Genomic DNA, 16,130 nt, shown 5'->3' with positions numbered 1-16,130 from the left:
AGAAGTACTTTACAGAGCAGCATACAAATACAGGCCTCTGAGATAATTTAAACCAAATGTAGATTGAAACTGAAGTCGTTTAGTGAGTCAGCACAGTAAAAGGACACCAAAATTACATCTGAGAAAAGTGCAATTCTTTTTGTATAAACTGCTGTATTTTATTCCAAATTTACCAGTAAACAAATTAATTGTCTCTTTTGTGTTGAACCTCTTTCGTTTCCTTTGCACTCAACCTCTATCTTCCAGAAACAAACTGCATACAGGCTGACTAGTGAATTCTGATGTCTAGGACTTGAATTTTCCTTTCACAAAAGTTTCATCTCCAGACCATGAAATATTAATAAACAATCACTGGCATGAACACTACTGACCATCTTCCAAGTTATGATTACTTTCCTCTGGAAATATTTTTTTTTTACATTAATAGTTAAAACCAAAACTACAGAGAACCATTACAGGCTCTGCCTTCCAGATTCTGTCATCCCAGAGGTTTCAGTCACCTACAGCTCAGAGCAGACCAGGACTTCAGTGCTAAATATGCTCAACATCAGCCAAAGAAAGGCTTAGCCTTGTATCTGCCTTAAACATTTTTAAAACCATAACCATTTTTAAACTTACAAAGCAATTTTCATCTCACTCTTGCCTCATACTTTCACAAAAACGTAATTCTGTGAAAGCCACAACAATTGCTTGTTCAACAGAGACTGCTACTCTCTGAAGTGCTTTCTGAGATAGACTTGTACGGACAGACGTGGGTAGAAATGAATACTCCAAAAATATCCACAATAAGACAAGATATCCACAATAAGATATCCACAATAAGATAATGAGCAGTGTCTAGAAACAAAACAGAAAAAAAAAAATGTACTGCAAATGCAGCCCAAATTGGAACGAATGCCTACAGTAGCAACAGTACAGGAAGAGCAGAATGTTATTGTACATTACTGGCATGCAGCCCGTAATTACAAAAAATACTGCAGTATTCCACGGTAACAGCATAAAATATTATCATTTCAAACAAGCAGCTGCAGCACCCTGACCACAGCAACCAGAGAGCAGAGAGCCAGGGGAGGAGAGGGTGGCCTGCTGCCAAAGGATCCCCACTGCAGAGGGTGAGCAGGCCACAGGGCTGGTGGCCTCAGGACAGCTTCTCCTTGCACCCATGGCTCCACTCCATCAGGGCACAAAGGGCCACTGCTCGGCAGCAAAGGGCTCTCACATGGGCTCCAGCTGCCGAGCCCTCTAGCAGAGGGGAAGCATGATGGTCACTCTGCGTTCTGCCTCTTGCTATAGTGTGCCCTCTGCCAAATTTGCATTTTCACATTGTCTTGGATTCAATAAAATCTTCCACCATTCCAGCTCCCCTGCACTAACTAACCCCTGTGTTACCCAGCCCCTTCTAACACCCAGACAAGAGGTTTTAGCAGTGGCCTAGCAAGAGGCTCCCAAACCATGGGTTGGCATATGCTGCCATTATGATGGCTATCATTCGCCTCCCCAGATGGCTCAGTTGCTCCACCATATATCAGCAAAATGGGAGACAACATGCCCACAAGTTCATCAGCCACGCTCTTCTCAACTGCTCTACTCAAGGACTGCCAGCGCAGATTGCAGTCCCACCATGGCAAACAGAAAAACTCAAAAAGCTACAATTAAGTCCGTCTGCTCACTGACATGCACTGCATACAAATGAATAGTCCTAGCTCAGCATTTGTAGAAATAACATCTATCACATTTAGTCTCTACATGGATCATAAAAAAAGACCATCTAAGAATCATAGAATCAACGGGTTTAGAAAAGACTTCCAAGATCATCAAGTCCAACCCTTGATCCAACACTGCTGTGGTTACTAGACCATGGCACTAAGTGCCACATCCAGTCTCATCTTAAAAACCTCTAGGGACAGTGAATCCACCACCTCCCTGGGCAACCCATTCCAATGTCTGATTACTTTCTCTGTAAAAAATTTCTTCCTAATATCCAACCTAAACCTCCCCTGCCACAGCTTTGGACCACACCCTTTTGTCCTACTGCTGGTTGCCTGGGAGAAGAGACCAACTCCCACCTGGCTACAATCTCCTTTCAGGGAGTTGTAGAGAGTGATGAGGTCTCCCCTGAGCCTCCTCCAGGCTAAACAACCCCAGCTCCCTCAGCCTCTTCTCATAGGACTTGTGCTCCAGACCCTTCACCTTGTTGCTCTTCTCTGGACCTGCTCCAGTACCTCAATATCCTTCCTGAACTGAGGGGTCCAGAACTGGACACAGTACTCAAGGTGTGGCCTCACCAGAGCTGAGTACAGGGGAAGAATCACTTCCCTGGTCCTGTTGGTCACACTGTTCCTGATCCAGGCCAGGATGCCATTGGCCTTCTTGGCCACCTGGGCACACTGCTGGCTCATGTTCAGCTTCCTGTCAATCCAAACTCCCAGGTCCCTTTCTGTCTGGCTGCTCTCCAGCCACTCTGTGCCCAGCCTGTAGCGCTGCAGGGGGTTGTTGTGGCCGAAGTGCACTTGGCCTTGTTGAACCTCATCCCGTTGGAATCAGACCACCTCTTCAGCTTGCCCAGGGCCCTCTGAAGAGCCCACCTGCCTTCCAGCTGATCCACACTCCCCTCCAGCTTGGTGTCGTCTGCAGATTTGCTGATGGTGGATTCAATCCTTTCATCTAAATCATCGATAAAGATATTAACCAGAACTGAGCCCAACACTGATCCCTGGGGGACACCACTAATGACTGGGCGCCAACTGGATGCAGCACCGTTCACCACCACTCTCTGGGCTCGGTCAGTCAGCCAGTTCCTCACCCAGCACAGAGTGCCCCTGTCCAAGCCGTGGGCTGCCAGTTTTTTCAGGAGAATGCTATGGGAGATGGTGCCAAAGGCTTTGCTGAAGTCCAGGCAGACACATCCACAGCCTTCCCCTCATCCACCAGGTGGGTGACCTGATCATAAAAGGAGATCAGGTTGGTCAGGCAGGACCTGCCCTTCCTAAACCCGTGCTGGCTGGGTCTGATCCCTTGTCCATCCTGTAGGTGCTGTGTGATTGCACTGAGGATGATTTGCTCCATAACCTTGCCAGGCACTGAGGTCAGGCTGACCTGTCGTTTCCCAGGTCCTCCCTACAGCCCTTTTGTGGATCGTTGTGACATTTGCCAACTTCCAATCATCTGGGACCTCCCCAATGAGCCAGGACTGTTGGTAAATGATGGAGAGTGGCTTGGTGAGCTCTTCTGCCAGCTCCCTCATCATGTCTCAGTCACATGTTTTCTGCAAACTTTATGCACTTGCAGAACTAGCAAGAGGAAAAGAAAAGCAGAAACCCAAACAACGAGGTTAGCAGAGAAGGAAACACTGTTCAAATGAATGTTACTTATTTGTAATGCACTATCCTGGTTTCAGCTGGGATACAGTTCATTTTCTTCCTAGTAGCTAGTAAATGTTGTGGGGTTTTGATTTAGTATGTGAATAATGTTGATAATACACTGATGTTTTAGTTGTTGCTCAGTAGTCAAGGACTTACCCTAAGTCAAGGACTTTCCTGTTTCCCATGCTCTGCTAGCAAGGAGGTGCACAAGAAGCTGGGCTGGAGCATGGCCAGGACAGCTGAGCCAAACTAGCCAAAGGGATATTCTATACACTAGAACATCCTACTCAATATATAAATTGAGTGAGTTGCCCAGGAGGGGCTGATCACTCGAGAACAGGCTGGGTATTGGTCAGCAGGTGGTGAGCAACTGTGTTGTGCACTACTTGTTTTTCTTGGATTTTATTTCTCTCCTGGTTATCTCCATTTTTGTTACAGCTTCATCATCATTATCATTATTACATTTTATTAAACACCTCTTATCTCAACACAAGGTTTTACCTACTTTTTTCCAGTTCTCTTCCCCATTCCACTGTAGGAGTGCAGGGAGCGAGTGGCTGCATAGTACTTGGTTGTCATTTGTGGTTAAACCACAACACTCATGCTTCCTATGTAGGCTGCAAACAGTACAGATTATCCAGACAAAACTGCAAAGCCCGAGCTTTGCCTCAGCTACCAATGCTCAGGTACTTGGCCTCTCCCCACAGACCAAGAACTCTGAAGTTTAGTTTGAAATACACGAACACTGTTGGGACAGTACCTTTTAGAGATATTCAAATCATGACGAAAACTGTTTCTCATGCTGCCAACCAGAGATATGCTGTTTTTAGGAGAGAGCAAATTAACTGCCATACCTAAATACCTGCCAGTTCACCCGCACTTTTCATCTTTCCCACACCAGATTTTCTCTGCCAAACACAAAAGGGACTGTAGTATATATTTGTAATATATATGCAACAAACTGCAGTAGTACATGCAGTAGATTGAAATACTGCATTTTTGTATCCTCAAAGCCAATTCATTGGCTTAAGGATTCGAAGTCCCACAGGGAATATTGCAAATACATATAAAGTCTCTGGGTGCTGGATTTGACTCTCCGATGTATGTAACAGATGTGTAAAGTAACACATAACCAGATGCCTCTCTAGTAAATGCACAGCTACAGACTGGACAGACTAAAAATGTTGTGTCCAAGGGCAAGGGAGAAGGGGAAGAACAAGAACAGTCGCATATATAGCAAGGAAAGAAAAATTTAGGCTTTATGGATTTCTTGTCTACAATGCTGTAATTTTTCATGTCTGTAATTCAGCCATGGTATCACAAGAGAGAACTTTTTAGGAGGTGGGAGTCCAGCCATTGTGGCCTGGTTTGTACCAAGTCAGGCTGATCAACTGTTTCTGGACGTCTTTGAAATTCCAGTGTCCTACCTCCAAAGCCTCCACTGTGACTTCAAAGACATTCATCCAGAAGAGAAGTCTAACTTCTTTAGAAGAAAAAAATCCTCTGGAAAAATAGCATACGGCTGTATAATGGTAAACACCACAGAGGCCTTTCTCCATTCCCTGAGTTGGTGTGTCCTGGCCACAGTGGCCTGGAGAAAACAGCTGGTGTGCTTTCACAATGAGCTTATAAGGCAGAGGAGAACATTGGGTGAGAAAGTCAAAAACTTGTTTAAAAGCCCCAGCTTCAAATTTCTGGCTACTCTCATTTCATGAAACAAGTTAAAACAACTCTCTACTATAAAGCATGTGAACCACTGACTTCAGATCTGGATCCTGCCTTTTGCAAAGCTGCTGGTGGGCTTGGATCCAAGGCTTTGGTTCAAGCTCTCAGGTACTCCATACTAAAATGACTTATACCATACATCCTTTACAATAAATAGCCTCACAGTGAGGAGCATTGGCATGGTTCACTTTTACATCACTCTCTTGAAAGTTTAAGGAAAATACTGAAAACATTACAGCTTTTGAATATTTTTGCCTTATGTGGTTTACAGTGAGCACAGTCAACGGCTGCATAAGCTTCACCCATTTCCATGTGACATCCTATGTGGTGTGAGTACCAGGTAATACTCACCAGAGCCCAGCAGAACACACATGGGAGCAGTGACACAGGCACGGCCACATCTCACCACAGTGGTGCCCTGCATGGTGCCACTATGCTCTCCTGGCTGCCTTGCAGTGAAGGTCTCTATTCTCTGTTCCTACCACCTCCTCTTTACAAAGGCTCACAAACACATATTGAAACAAATGAATAATTCCATTATGTGCCTGGCAGCATGCACTTTCCTTCTGATTCATAAGAGCAGTGCCCTATTGAAAAGATCTATATATAGGGTGTGAAAAAAAATAATCTGAAGAAGTGTCCAACAAGCACACATGTTGTCAAAGCCTCATTTCCACTTAACACAAGTTACTTTGGGATCTAATGCAGCTGATTTGAGAGGAAAATACAAACAAACAAACAAAGTCTTCTTCCATTAGCTGGGGCAGGGGGTGGGGAAATCAAACTAGTGCCATCTTTGTTGAAGAGCTCCACAAAACTAATCGTTTAGAAGAGCTAAGGAACATGGACAGGGGACAATTTTGACTGATCACTGCCATCTGAACATGGCATGCTGACAGCTGAATGAAGAGCAGAGAAAGGCAAAACAAAACAGCCATGTGTTTAATCTGGGCAGGCTCGGTCCCCTGTGTTCACTCCCAGTGAAAAATACAAAGCAGGAGAGAGTCGGTCTATCTGCCCGCTCAGCTCAGTACCCATGTAACTCTCTGGCACACATCACAGGACCTTCTCCAGGCACACAAATGGGGGTATTATTTCTTCACATGCTGACAAAAATAATCAAGAAAGGACAAGAGTAGCGGTACAATTTAAAATATCCTAAAATACATCTTTTGGCACCAAAGAACTTCCCTCCAATACTCTGACAATGAGCTCCTGCACTCTCTGATACAAAGAAAGCTAAAAACGACTTCAGTGATTTTCTGAGTGCAACATAGGGCTGATTAAATGGTTATAAAGGCCACACAGATGCTAGGAAGATACCTTTTCCTGAACTTGAATGCACGCTTCCTCAGAGAGCAACAAGAAGGCAGTTGTGAAAGAAAAATCATGTTGTCCTGGCCTGATGTCAATGAAAGAAAAACAGCAATAAAAGCATTTTGATTTATGCTCTGCCCAGCCAAGAAGTAATGCTTGCCTTTGGGAGAGTGGGACAGAGAGAAAGATTGGCTGAGAGTGATCACATGAACGTCACTGCAGTGCACTTCCCTCTCACCGATTTCACCAGGACTGTCACCCTACACCTCAAAGAGAGCAAGGCATTTCCCCACCTGAGCCTTCAAACAGATTTGCATTAATATCTCATTTCACTACTACAAAAATCTCCTCAGACTCCTAATGAAAGAGTGCTGTATTGCTGTTTGGGTTCACAGTCCATAGCGCAAGACCTGCAAGTAAAAAGGAGTTGGCTAGACCAATTTGCAAAAATTTGAACTTTTTGGCTAAATCAGTACAAATACCTACAGGACTATTACAATTTCCCAAGCAATAGCTCTTGTCTACTGACCAGAAAGGAAATGTTTAGCTCCCTGCAGTGGGCCTGTTGATTTCAAAAGAACCTTAATAGCTCAATTCCTACAAAGCAAATACAGAGCGATCTCCAGGGGTCAGCTATGCTCTCCTCTTTTCTGAAATCTGGTAAGCAACATATGTCTGCAAATGCCACTTGCCAAAGGGTTTTGATATTCTGCACATTTGTGGGAATGTATACCCTGTTTCTTCCATGTTATGTGTGTCTTTTTGGTTCTGCAGGTTTCTTACAGGAATTTTGTCCCTCTCAGCACACTCGTGGGGCAGAACAGAGTAAATAACTTGAAATTTTTATTAAAGAAAGATGGTTTTTAGTGTTCATTTATGCAACATTATCAGTGGTTGAAAGTTTTACAACTGTGACATTTTCTCTTTACTAGACTCAGATATGATTCTATGCCAGTGAGAAATAAAAAAAAAAAAAATTAAAAAAAAAAAAAGATGACCAGAGGGAAAAGGTGAGCTTTTCCCTGCACCTCATCACTGTCTTTATCAAAAAAATTATTCAATCTGGACAACACAATTCAGCCTCAGTCAGGGAACTCTTAGTTCGGCTGCTATTCAAATATCCAAGTGCAATTTGCAACTCTAGTTATGAAAGGGGACATTATTTTCTTTATACATTTATCTCTACTTGTTCAAAGACACACTGATGAAGCAATTAAGGCAGACGCATTATTAAAGCTGGCGTAGAATTCACGGGCTCTGCTAAGAAGTTTGATATTTCAATGAGGTGTTTAAACATAAAAATGAGAAATATGTACTTAATACAAAAATATCACTTAATGCTGTAAAATCAGATTACTCATGACATTATCTGAAACACTAAGAGAATTGTATATGCATTTTTCTGGCTGTGTGTTGTATGTTTTTCAATAGCTTCTTCTGCCGAGTTCCCATATGACATAGATTCCAAACTAGGAAATATTTAGGCACATGCCTAACTTTCAGGGAGAATAGTCTCATTGATTTAAACAGAGTTTAACCCTTATAAATGTCAGAATGATTGCCTGTTTGTGAGACTGGACCTCATGGGGCCCATTTTTAAAAAGATAAATGCATTACATATTTTTACTGCTGTTTCTGGGTTTGCCATTACAGTTCTCTCCCTCCCTCTCCTGGCTGTTTTTATTGCCTTAGACAGAAATATCACGACACTCTGAGGCAAATAATGATTAATTTAATTACAAACTAACTAACTTATGACAAGACCCTTCAAGCACTTACCTCAAATCATGAGTGTTTCAAGATGCAATTGTAAATATTCTTTCTTTCCTCCTCTCACAGGAGATGTTGCAGACTTTTTTTTCTGTGTTTTGCATTAAAACTCTTTCCCTGTGCTCCAGGATCTTAAATAAAAACAAAACAAAAAAACCCACTCAGAATGAAAATGTCATTTTCAAGTGACTGGTGGATGGCTCAGGGGAAATCCCTGACCTTTTTTCTATGTATATTTCATTATCTAAAGCAAGTGTGGTAACTTCCCCCAGCAGCAGCTTTTCTATGGGCTGAACTTTAAAAAAAACTCAAATAAAAAAACACCAAACACAACCCCCTCACACTCTTTTAGACCACTCAAAACCATGCCAATTTTAAAATCTAGAAGATAGTACACTACAAAATATTGATTTAAAGCACAATCCAGTATATATCAGACTCCATAAATTTATGACAGAGAAAAAAGAAGAAAGCCCAGAATGTAAACCAGAAGAAAAATCATTATGTAAAGTATTCAAGTGCTACACAGTTTTATTATTACTACCACTGTTATTATCACTAATAATACATATATGGCCAACTCCCTAAACCTTCACTGAGTTACTGTAGTATTTCTGTAGTAGCAGCATGGGGGAAGTAGTAGCCCTGCTGGAGAAGTAATGCAGCATTAGCACTACAAAACCCAGCCCAGCTGACGAGAGAGGAAGGAAGGGAGGAGGAGCGACAAAGCAAATGAGTAAGAGTAACTGGCAGGTCCCTAATACAATCAATTTTGATATTCTCCACCATCACCAAAAAAGGTCTGAAGGGTTTTGAATTTTCAGTAAGTGCTGTTACCAGAGCACTGCCTCACCACCACCACCCCACACACCCCCCCTCCCGGCCCTGTTTCACCCCGCTTCCTCTCTCATACCTGCAGAGCAAGGTTTGGCCAGGAGCCAGCTGGGTATGTAAGAGTCCAAAGCAGGCTCTGTCAGCAGGAAAATCCCCTGGCTACAAGGAGCAAACGCTGCCAGCCAGTGCAGAGTTCACTTTCCTTCTGAGAGCATGGTCTTGCATTTGCATGGTCCCTCGGGATTACAGGCATCCCAGTTATTTCTCTACAAACAATTTTTAGGACCAACAACCACATTCATCTTTGCTCTGTAAAAAGCCTGAAAGGCAAACTGTTCCCAGGGTTACACCTGTAGCAATCCCCATTGAAGCCAACGAACTCACACAACACAACAACAAGGAGGATTTGACCTTGCGTGCTTGTAAGCCAGACCACTTTGATTTTCTTCCTCAGCTAGGACAGACAGGCAGCCCGAATAACTTTTTCTCTTGCCTTTAATTAAGAAACAAAGACATTATCCACATGCTTTCTGTGGCTGAATATACTTCAGAAAATACAACTTTTCCAAAAGTGGTCAAAAATTCAAAAAGTACAGCTTTATACATCAGTTTATTCCCCTACATACCCTGGAGGAAAACAACCCAAAACTCCAAGCAGATCAACACACAAACAAGGGGGAAAGTGGGCTTCCCTTGACAGAGGCTGTATATCTGTCACCATTCCCCAAAAACTGCTCATGGTACAAAAAAAGACAAAATACTCTGTTTAAATTTCTCTGCTCCCCTACTCTGTTGTGCTTATTCTTGCTTACGTGGTGTTATCTCTTTCTTCAAGGAGCCTGCTCGCACTCAACACAAGTAAAGGCTGCAACAGCCAAGCCTAAAGACTTGCAGGAAGCAGACAAAGCCCTCTAAAGCTGTGACACAAATCCAGAGAAGGCTGGAAGTTCAAAGCGAAACGAGGACAGTTTGTCCATGACTTATGCCACCTAGAAACCATTCTTAATTTAAGAAAAAGTGTTAAAGGGATTATCTTAAAGAGTGTCACCCTGCCGAATCAACTAGGTTCTGCCTCTCAATTTTTTCCCTGATTCATATACAAGATGGCTAGGGATTCTATTTTAAGATCAAAATCAGCATAAAATCCTCCTGTTCTCACTTACATACTTACATTTTTAATGCTCTGTTTAAAGAGTCAAAAAAGTTGTTTGATGGACAGATTCCCAGCTATCCTCCAGACTTTTCTGTGTGACCTATGGGCACATGCTATGTGACACTTCCTGAAGGGCTGAAATAGCTCTGAATGACACTTGAGCTCTTACAGTGTAACTGAAGTATTAGAGTTTGGCTCCTAATGCACACTGTCACTTAACCCCAATTTTTCCGTGCCTCAGTTTCCCCTTCCTTTACAACAAAGATAACAGTATTTTCCCATCTCAGAAGGCTGATGCAAGGAACACAACATCCATGCTGATTTACTGGGTAATATGGTAACATGGGCAAAGTTATAGATGTCTTAACTTGCATCAGGATGAATCTTCACATACACAGAAAAAGACCAAAATGAGGAGTGAGTCATCAGCCTGTCCCTCTGAAACTGTTTTGCTGGACAGTCATTTCAGTATACAGCTCACTTCTCCAGGGTGATCCCAGAAAGCGTGGGGGACACTGAATGGATTCACTGTAGTCACACAACAGCTTTACAGCTGCTGAAAAAAGGCCTATTGTAGGCCTGCATTTTACTATCTTGAGTAGCATACATAAAGTTGCTGTACAGCTTCCATTACCCATCTGATCCTTTCAGAAACAGGAGAAACAAATCAGGGCTTGTCAAAAGAAAATAGATTTAACTGTGATGGAGGAAATGTCTGGTTTTCAAAAAAAAGTAACAATTTATATAGCAGACGATAAAACACTAAAAATTCAGTGTAACAAAAATACTTTAACTCATTCTGCCCTCCCTTTTTTACTACGTCATAATACTATGAGCCAACTTCAAACTCCACCATCAGAAAGAAGCAGCAGACCTGCCATACACGTGTGCTCTTCCTGCAGTCAGTCTGCTCATGGCTTGCACCTCTACACATTGATATTTGCTCAGTAACTGAAATGGTATCAAAACCCACAGTGAACTCTTAATACATAACTATTTGATCACACATACGAAGACTCACTCGACAGTCAGATAATGCTGGACTTTGTCAAACATGTGAGTAGATCTGACAGTCTTTTCTGAATGTCTTGATTTTTCTCTGTAGTGTCTGCCGAGTTAGGGAGGAAGGACAGTCCTGAATTAGGCACATTCCTCCCAGCATTCGAATACTCCACTCTCCCCCTTCTGGAGAAATGAATGCAGCTTCAAACAAATTAAAGGAGTATTATGCCAGCTCTTTCATTTTTCCTGGTGCACTAAACGAGGCAGTGCTCAGCTTCTCTAGCCCCCAGCAGAGGCAAATGAAGGCTCGTTCTGAGGTAAAACTCCTCCTTTCTCCTCCCATACACAAAGCATTGACCCTGCCAGCTGCAAAGAAGCTGAATTCAACCAGGGCCATTCAGCAGCCTATCACACCTGCAGCATGTTGTACTGCTAACCCCCAAGAATTTAATGATGGTCAATCAGCACTCATCTCCCCAAAATGTAGTACTTCCCTCAAAAGCAATGAGATTGGACAAAAATGACAGGGTCTTTTTTTCTACCTTCTGGCTTCAGAGTCACATGAATGCAACAGGTGCTGTGCTGCTCTGCACTCAGAAGGCAGAAATATTTTGCTTTTCACTGAAAGCTGAGACAGGCACTACCGCTTGCTTTGGCTGCTTAGAATCTTAAGAAAACATCAAATATCAAGAGAGTAGCAGCCTGATAAAATGCCAGCAGTGGCATTTTTCCCCAGCCTTCCTTCATTTCACAGTGGTGCCTCTCTCAAAAGGCCAATGGAGCTGAACGGACTGAGACGATTTTCCATTCTAGGTAACTTGCACGTTTGCTATGTTAGCATGACTTGACTCTGATCAAAACTGATGAAAAACCACAGCAGTGGAAACAAAGACTCAAGTGAAGAGAGAAATGAAACCCCAGGACAACCTACAGAGAAAGACTCAGCTCTTATTTTTGGATTTGGGCAAGCATGCCTACCTCAAAGCCTGGGCAGCAGACAGGACTGCCAGCCTTCCTTGCCATTCTCAGGGTAAACAGTTCTGGGGTGGGTCTGGGCAAAACCACTGTGGTACTTATTGCATGTGACAGGACAGAGCCAAGGGCAGTTAATAATAATGTGGATTCCCAAAATACGATTCCATTTTGGGATTAGCTATGAGGGCAGAGATATGGCATCACTAAGCTCTCTGCACAGCTCTTTTCCCCAGATTTCACAGGAACGGGCCTACTGCCCTCCCTTGCTTCTGCTGAAGATCTATCAGGCTCAGGCACATGTTCCTACATGGTATTTACTCTTTCTCTTGCCTTCTGCTCGTAAGCACAAACACCATAAACTCCGCTCTTTCCTTAACAGCTGAGAGTGACTTTATTGCATGATTTTTGGAGCAAGGACTACCAGCCCACGTTCACTGCTGCCATGTCCTAATGCCACCTGTTGATTACTACAAGCTGACACAGAGACATGCTCTCCCACTTACCCAGAGGGGTGTCATGTCTTTCCAAATCATAAACCCTCCAGCCTCGCCAGACACTGACCTCAGGCTCTGCCTGGCACCCTCTTAAGTGCCTCCTTATCCCAGCACCTTAGCACAGCATGAAGGTCTGACAGAGACGGACTGCATCACAAGTCAATGGCTTCATCCCATGGCAGGCAGCCCTGCCATACAACTGCCTGCACCAAGGAGCAGCCCTCCCTGGCTCACAACCTCTGAAAACCAGGAGTACCAGTGGATGAAGAGCTGAATACTCATGGCATGATTTTCAATGTCCACATACATTCTGGGTTCTTCAAATGAAGAAAAATTCTCTAGAAAAACAATGGAAATTACATGTTGTTTGGGACAGATGAGTCTGGTACCTTCTTCCTATTGCCTTCTGCTTTACTTACTCATCTCACCTACCTTCTAGCTATATGAGGTTGGTTTTTGAGATCTAGTTGTTCACTGCTATATAGAAAGATCTGAACAATCAATATTCCTTATACATTTACGTATCTCCAATGACACAGAGTACAGGACACCTCAGAAGAAACCTGTGGTGACCTTTGTTGCAGGAAACTTTGGAGGCCTGACTATAAGCTGTTTTTAGAACAGAAATTTGACTAAGCTACAACCAGCTCAGCACCACAGTAGTTTGGTCTTACTTTTTGAGAGTAGCAGGACTATGCCAGCAGCTTGGCAACTAAAATCTTCCAGGCAGAGGAAGAAATGTTGTCCTCTGCCTGGATTCAGTGAGTTGTTTGGCTACAAAAATTGGTTGGTTTTTGTAGTCAAATCTACTCTTTTAATCAAGAAGAGAGGACATTGAGAAAGATAAAGTTTTCAGTAAATCTACTTGTCCAAACTTCTATTTTCTTTAAAAAAATCCCAAACATTGTACAACTACTTCTGTCATCTCTACTTCTTCTTTTTCTTCAGCACGAAGTGTAACAACAGTATTTTAGCAAATACCAGGTTTGGTCGTAGGCTCTCCGGGCTGCAACTGTCAGATCCAGAAAGCAGGACTGTCACATCTGCCAGACTGGCTCTCACAGCTACTCCTTCAGAGAACATCATATATTTTCCCAAGTCATGCTAGCAATAATATGACATTTCACCTTCTCTGCCTCAGGACACATCAAAAAGAACCTATACACCTTTAAATAAAGGATGCCCAGCCAGTGTCTTATGATGACCAACAGCCTCAGTTCAGAGCAGTATCTAAGCACCCTTTTTAATTTCAGAGTGTCAGCACTGTCCCCATGTGAGCACACACTCACATCACTAGATCAAGTACAAACCGCTAGACATGGGTCATTACTGGTTAAGCATCTAACGTGCACTCGGCATTGTATAAGCTCCTTAAAGAAGATATGATCCTTCTTTCAGTAGAAGATCTCTTCTTTCTAACTTCTCAAGACAGCCTTCCTTCTCAGAGGCCTACTCATGTCAACCTTCCCTTTTCAGTAATAATTACAAAGAAAAGGGAAGAAAGAATACTAAGAAGGAAAAATGATTAAATGAGTTTTACTAACTGTTATAACTATAACGATCAGATAACTGAAATACATCTTTCCTTCCATGCTTTCATCACACCACGTCCCTATAGAGCAAAGATAGATACCCTCTGCTTTTGTTAGATCAGGCGTGCAGCTTTTGAAGCTAGTCTCCAGATAATCAATCCGGCCTGGGCTTTTGGTTGCATTGTGAGGTGGTCCTGGATTCCGTGAGCAAAACCCAGCTCTTGGGAGGAACTGAACTGGAAGCATCATGTTCCCCAGAGCAGGCAGCCAGCAGCACCAGACTGCTCAGAAGAAAAAGCAACTCTGAGACATGCCTGGTGTGAACCTCAGGATCCCAGAAGTTTTTACAGATAATATCTCCAGTCAGTCCACACTACTTACTAATGTAGGCATAATCATAAAACCCAGATATTCTGTTGTCGTTCATCTTTATGCCACCAAATAAGAAGATATTATTATTTTCTGTTATAATAATGGAATAGTGTAATACTGACAGCAGCAAGAGCATCTCCAAGTGAACAATATAAAGAAAAGATCAAAGTAGTTTCAGCTACAATAACTAACTTAATTTCTGTAGTTTTACAATAAGTTATTCCATTCTTTAAAATATTTTCTCTTCATCCTGCACCAAAATAGTAAAGAACAATAACAGAACAGAAAAAGTAAAACAAATCTTGCAACAAAATAGTAAAGAATTATTATGGAAGCTAAAAAGTAAAACAAACTAGATAACAAGACCAAAAAAAAAGTACTACCTAAATCTCATAAAAATAATAAACTTTAGGCATGATAATAAACTTTAGGCACTAGTTGTAAAAGCAGCTAGCAGAAAATTTTAGGCAGTAGTGCTTTTATAAAGTGACTATATTCTCATCTGAGCTTATGTCAAATGTCCTCTGGTATTTTTTACTCACAGTCAATCTTATGCTCTCTTTCAAAATGTCATTAAATAGACCCTCAAAATCTTGAAATTTATCATAACTAATTCAATTAATAAGGCAGTCATCACACTTTCTGTGCACGCAAGGCTAAGAATCCTCTGACATGATGACTAGCTTTCTCAGTTACTTTTTGCCCCCTGTTAAAAAGTACCTATTACAAAGTCTGTGGAGATATGCAGGCCACATGGAGGTCTGCAGGCCACTGGCTAAAAGCCACCTGTCTACACAATCCACCACATTTGTTGAAAACATTATCAGGAAAGAGAAAAGGATCTTGTCCTCATAAGCTGTTAGTTCCTAGCAGTAACAAGAGCATAACATCTTAGAGCTTCCCTGGAAGATACTAAGAAACACCTTGTGATGGAAACCTCTTTTCACTCCTGGTGCAGGAAACCAACTAAACCTCACTGATCCACTTGCTTAACTTTTCTTAAACAGTTCTGGACCTGGCAGCAAATTTGTGAGCAAGAGCAACGCTGTGCTGAGGCCCTGGTTGAGGCGAAGTGAAATGCTCTCCTAGTACTCAAATACTTCTTGAAAGCTTCTTTCTTCCTTCACATGCCTTTCACACAGGAGACAGGTCTGAGCTTGGAAGCTCAAGCATGGAGGAAGTATGTGTAAAATCCACAGTCTCACTTCAACACCACTGTCCATTTTCATGACTGAAAGAGGCAGTGTTAGTAGGGGAAGCTGTGCCCTGTCATGACTGCTACCATGCTGTTTGTCCTCTCCCTTCAAAGCATTGTGTATTGTGGTGGGGAAAAAAGTGTTTTTCCCCCTGGAGTTAAAAAAATGGTAACCCCCAAGGGGGTGGTTTCTCTCTTGGTGTTGACCCAATCAGTGCCTCTACAAAATTTAAACATATCACACCAGACCGGAAAAGAAGGGATGATGAGGTAGTTGTTGGAGAGAAGTGGTCATGTTTTAGGCCATCAGGGCCCAGCTGGGCCCCCCCAGCCCCCAGCTGGGGTGCTGCAGAAACTTGGAACAGTGTTAGACTGGGCCAAGTATCTGTAGCTAAGAGC

At 42.6% G+C, this 16,130-nt stretch overlaps 1 protein-coding gene across 13 annotated transcripts in view; it reads right to left on the bottom strand.

The window, feature by feature from the left end:
• ATXN1 (ataxin 1) overlaps positions 1-16,130 on the bottom strand; it is a 292,826-nt gene that overhangs the window by 157,112 nt on the left and 119,584 nt on the right. For 3 of the 13 annotated variants that reach the window (XM_017808474.1, XM_017808480.1, XM_017808485.1), the window contains exon 1: positions 8,184-8,302. The exons of the other annotated variants lie outside the window; for them this stretch is intronic. The gene's annotated coding sequence lies outside the window, so the exon portion shown is untranslated. Of the gene's footprint in view, positions 1-8,183; positions 8,303-16,130 lie in introns of those variants that run through there. 13 annotated transcript variants of the gene reach the window in all.

This window comes from Lepidothrix coronata, unplaced genomic scaffold (genome assembly GCF_001604755.1).
Source record: "Lepidothrix coronata isolate B3197 unplaced genomic scaffold, Lepidothrix_coronata-1.0 Scaffold23, whole genome shotgun sequence".
Lineage (NCBI taxonomy): Eukaryota > Metazoa > Chordata > Aves > Passeriformes > Pipridae > Lepidothrix > Lepidothrix coronata.
This window is presented reverse-complemented; position numbering and strand designations above follow the sequence as displayed.